The following is a 6000-nucleotide window of genomic DNA, read 5'->3' as shown; positions in this document are numbered from 1 at the left end:
ATAATATGAACTTCACCTATGTGAATTTCGAGATGGTTCAGTCTCAAAGTGGGAGTTGGAGTTTCTCTCATGAAAATTCATGAAACAGGAGAGCAAAACATATGACCATAAATAAGTGTTAGGCGAGATATATAGGGGAAGAATCCTTAAACAATGCGTGTAAGGTAACAATAGTATAATCATATGGATTAATTGTTTAAAATCATTGCTACCTAACATCCCGATTAGACTTTGCGTTGTCCTCACTAAGGTTAAGTTTTAAATCGAAAGATACATAACTGTTTTAACATTCTTTGTTTCCCTTTCTAGAATTTATCTTGTAATTATTAGAACAAGTGGGGGATTGTTGTAAATTATTAATAACTAGTAATAATTATTCACCATGGGTGTCTTCCAAAATGATAAGAAAATATGCATGTGAAGTTATTATTTTGAATGTGAAAATAGACAATATTTTGTGAAGTGTGGTAGAATGCGAAATAGTGTAACATTTGATAAAACCATTGTTGTAGACTAAAATAGTGCCACGTTTGGTAAACTGTTGCAGTAGGCTGCTTGCATTTTGAATTTGAAAATATGCAACGGTTGGTGAACTGTTGCAATAGGGTGTTTACGAAAATAGACAACGGTTGGTGAACTGTTGCAATAGACAGTATGTATGATCAAAATTTGCAACGCTTTCTGAAATATTGTAGTAGATTGTTTGTTTTATTAATCAGAAATAGACAACACTTTTGAACTGTTGTCGTAGGTGAAAAGTTACAACTTTCAACACACTATTGTTGAAAGGATGCGTATCATCACGGGTCGCAACCTTATGAAACATCACCACGTTAGCCTATAAATTGAGCATTCTAGATTCAGAAAAATAGATCATAACAAAAATATACATCATCTTTACTAAAATTTCAGATACTCTTTCCTACATTCGAGTTTTCATCGGTCTTTTGTAAATTCGAGTATATGCTAAATTATCCTGGGTATACATGCGTTCCAACTCTAAGACATTTAAGAGTGTTTGAAATACTTATAAAAAAAGTGATTTTATTCACGATTTTAGCATCGATCCATTCAATTTGATTAATTTAATTTTCTATCGGTCTTTGGGTAGACTCGCTTTTCCATGACCACACACTTGATGTAAATTTCCCTTCGGCTTTTTCAGGAAGATATTAATACAGTGGATATAGTGAGTCAAAGGCATATTCCTATTAGTTTATATGAGGTGACCTCTCTTTGAACCCCTTTATTTCAGCTGGACATGGATGATGGAGTCCCTTTTCACCTTGAAAATCCTTATGAAAATATATCTCTTCATCTATGAGAAATTTCAAAATTTTCAAGAGTATATTTGTTGGTGTAAGCCTAAAAACTAATAACTATTAAAATTTTATAATTAATTTAATATATTATTAATAACAAAAAGGTATTCATTAATTCTGTTTATTTTCGAAAGAAATAAATTCTTCTCATAAGTGGTGAGTGAATAATAATGACTCAAAAATTTCGCGATTACAAAATCGAAACATAAATGATTATTTTTATTATTAGGCTACACACAATAAAGTTGTAAAATAGAGAGTGCACAAAGCGCAATTGAACTGGTTGTGTAATTATTAAAAACTTCTGGCCTAAAGAAACAGTTAAGAAATATTTTGATATAAAAGATTGAGCCCCACTCGAACACTATTACTTTTTCATGTCAGTCTTCTTATATGGGAATTAATTTTAAAAATAGTTTCATCGCTATTTAACCAACTTTGTCTAATTACAACCCTCATCCAATGACTTATAGAGAAGGTGGAAATACACATGTTTGATCAAACCTAAGATACTTAATGTCACGATTAAGTATGTCTTATATGTAATGATCATAAATAGTTTTCACAATATTTTTAGTCAAAATATGAAAATCTATGATCATAAATAGTTTTCACAATATTTTTAGTCAAAATATGAAAATCTATGGTTAGTTGTGATTGTTAATTGAATTTAATTGATATATTCTGACAGTGTAAATTTTTTTTATATTTTGAAAGGTTTGACTTTTATTTTAAACATTTAAAAAATAATACAAACGCATGATTGTGATGCATTGATCGTGTAAATTTTTTTACACTCATAGTGCATAACAATTAATCTCTTGTTAATTAGATAGAATCTTCCAATTTCATAGACAGAAAAATAGCATTAAAGACAAATAAAATTAAATAACTATAAGAAGCTTTTCATCGTAGAGAAAATCTAAACCGATCAAATGATTGACAATATGTTAGGAAAATAATCTAAAGGAGATATAATATAGGGGAACTAATCATTTATCCTTCTGGATTTATGGAAAAATTACAATAGAAATAGGTTTAGGCGTTACTTATAATTAATGCCTTAGTGACTTTTATATATTGATTTACTAGTGATATAATAATATTTATTTCTTTACTTTAGATTCTTTTTTTACAAGTTAAATATTATTTTATAAAAGGATTTGATTTATCTACTTGCAAAAAAAAATTACATATCAGTGGCATCCTTAGGCTGGTAGGGGTTGCCAGAGGATTTAACATTTTAGGGTGTTAAGGCAAGCTCAAACGGGTGAAAAAACTTGTTTTAGAGGAGTTTTAATACGTAGAGAGAGCAAGATCACGAGGGTGGGAAGCTTTGTAACAAGAATATTTTTGGTGAACATCACAATGTGCTTATCAATCCTAAGGATGAGATATTTATAGAGGTTGATAGGCCTGAATTTTCGGGAATCGTGAGGAGTAATACTTGCTCTTCCTTGATTAGGAAACATGTTGATTACCTACTTTTTAGGGAATCACATCCTTGAGCACTTCCTTGCGTGGTTATGGACAATGTACACTTTATTATCCATGTTCCTCACTTGGAAAACCATATGTTGAATGGGGGTCATGCCTATGCGACATGTTATATGGCGGGCATCTGGTGAGGGTTGGTCTCGTATTGTCCTATTCCAAGTTTTTACTAATATATCACTACAAAATCCATCAACCACAACAACTAGTAAAGGGTGAAGTGATTAAGTTTCTCTTGTATGTAGTTTTAAGACATTCATTCTTTCTGGGAAAATACCGTAGTTAGGGACGAGTCCCTGGCCCAGAGGTGAGTCCCTAAGTAATTAGCGAGTCCCTCAGTTTGGGTCGAGTCTCTTTGTTTGGGGGGAGTCCCTCAATTAGGGGTGAGTCACTTAGTTAGGGGTGAATCCCTCATTTATGGGCGAGCCCCTCAATTATGGGGAGTCTTCAAGCCCCTGTCAAGTGTCTCCTGTGTGGGTTGTGTGTCAATTGAGGGATATGAAACATCAATCAAATGATTTATAGAGACGTCAAAATGTCAACCAATTATGAAAACTTGATCGTTTAGATGGAAAGAAGCGTGCTTGACATTTTGTGTTTCTCATGATGGTTTCTAGGGAAACCCAATATAGTTTATTTTTCTTACGCATGTACTTAACGCGTGAAACCTTTCCCAATTCTTGCAATTGGCACGTTTTTAAGCATTTATGTTTCTTGTTCCCTTGTTTTTTCCTTATTAAAAATCCTTGATTTGTTTCATCAGAAAACTTACCCCTCTCCTTCCTTTTTTATAAATTCTCTTGCTCAACCAATGAGTCTCATAAAAGAATCGTTCTTCCCTTAGGTCAGAGAAGGGAGGAGAAAATTACAAGGTGTGTTAACCTTTTCCACTCTTATCAGGGACTGATGGCTAAGAAATATGCTAAACGCGTGCACGTTTGATATATTGTATGCTTATATTATGACTCAGACAAAATGACATACTTCCATTAAAACATTAGGCTCCCCAACATATAGAATGAGGAGGATGAAATCTTAGAGCCATGTTTAGAAATGAAAAGGGCCAACATGGTTACTCTAGGTGGTCCATTTGTTCCTTATTTTTACTTGCACCCCCCATGTTATTCATAAATTATGGGTTTTAGTGCCTTTATCTCTTTTTGTAGTGGAACTTTTTGCGAAGCTAATGTCCTTCCCTCTCAAATCATGCCCAATATCTGTGGAAATCATAGGGCTTTTGAGATCATTTGTATCCACCTGGATGTTAATCCTATTGTTGGTGTATTATTTTCGTTTTATAGCATAAAGGCCATACCTGCCAATGTTAGGGTAACCTTATGAAGCTTGGAAAGATAAATTTGTGAGTGTTAGAGGGAGGGATGTGGTATATGCAGAGAGTTATGAAGATAGTAAAGATATATTTCTTAGAGTTATAGGCAAAGATGAGTCCTCTATGGTGACCATAGAGGAGACAAGTGCCCCCTTCTTTCCTTTGTCTAGAACAAAAAATCCTCATATTATCAAAGGCATGGACTCAGGCAACGCCCCTCCCCCTTGAGCAAAATGTGATCTAAGTGTTTTTCTACTTCAGGATCATGAGTTTTCATATTCTAATCTCCCTAGAATGAGAAGATGGCGTCAGAGTAGAAAAATACCTCGATAATCTCTATGGTACAAAGGGAACATTTTTTATTTTATTTCTTCCTCATAGCTCAATGCCTTTTGACATCTTTTTTTTATAGGGAAAAAATCTCTAAAATCTCACTCGCTAAGACGAGAGCGCGCTTGGTTCGGATGCATACCAAATATGAAACCACAACCATCTCTCAGGACTTCCCTAGATATTTATTGGTATTTGGAAAGAAGAGACAAGGCGACACATCTCGTGATGACAATGATTTCCCTCCAAAAAGCCAAAGATTGAAGGAGGGTCCCCCGAGGGCACCGAGAGACAGCTAGACAACCATTAAGGGAGGAAGGGCATGTGAAGATTCTGCTTCTACAGCAAAAGCTCCTCAACCCTCGTTGTGGAGTGATCCTTCTTTTAGTGTGGCCAAGTTCACTAGGTGATGCCTCTCTGCAGTATCCAAATTTCGCCCAGACAAATAAAAATATTTCAAAAAGAAATATTTGAATTTGTATTTTATTGAATTTTATCATTTAAAATTTCAAAAATATCTGAACAAAAGAGTTTGTTTTTATTTTATAAATTTAATTCATGGTTTTATTGATCATCAATTTAATTTAATCACAAATTTGCAAAAAAGAAAAACAATCCATTTGATTAAGTCCATATCATTTCATTAAACCCATTAGAATTAATCCCATTATACACATGCACATTTATTTTTACATCTAAGCAAAAATAAGCATAATATCAATAAAAAATAAACATATAAAAACTATATCTCTTTCAAACCACGTGTAGCCCATATGCAATGAAACACCCTAAACCCCGAAACTTTAAGGTGTCACCAATGACCATCCATTAAAACACATTAAACATTTTAACATTATGCAGCAAGAAAAATCATTTTATTGCAACTTCAAAAATAAAGTAATAAACTTTAAGACAACAAATTCAATATCAACATAATGCATAAGAACTTCATATACCCGATTTTACATGATAAGAACACTAGAACCACTAAAGAGTGAATATGCGATAAATAAAGAAAATGAAGAGTAGCTCTAACAGGTCATGTTCCACACACATCAACAATGTCCACTCCTAGTCTTCTGCAAGATGTCCATGGTGAACAACATGAAGCAAATGTGAGAGAAACAACATTTTAAATGAATAGTGTAAAGTATGCGAAGGTAGAGAACATAGAACATAACACACATTCAATACACAATCGACATAAGCAAAATCTCACACACAATCACAATACTATACAATTATATGTATGCAATACGACTCACGGAACAACATGACACTTATGCATGTGGTACCAATATGGGAAACACAAGTCCATCTTGCTTCTGAATTCACACCATAGAACCAGAGCACACCAAATCGCTACTAACACCTTTAGTAATGCTTCATCTATTCCCATCTGGAACCACCTACTCGCTCTTGAATCAACACCATCGAATCAGAGGACACAAAAACTTTACCGAAGCTCGTACGCCATGATGCATGATTTTCAACAACATGCAATATCACCAAAATTATCACCAT

The sequence above is a fragment of the Lathyrus oleraceus genome, chromosome 2 (assembly GCF_024323335.1).
Source record: "Lathyrus oleraceus cultivar Zhongwan6 chromosome 2, CAAS_Psat_ZW6_1.0, whole genome shotgun sequence".
NCBI lineage: Eukaryota > Viridiplantae > Streptophyta > Magnoliopsida > Fabales > Fabaceae > Lathyrus > Lathyrus oleraceus.
This window is presented reverse-complemented; position numbering follows the sequence as displayed.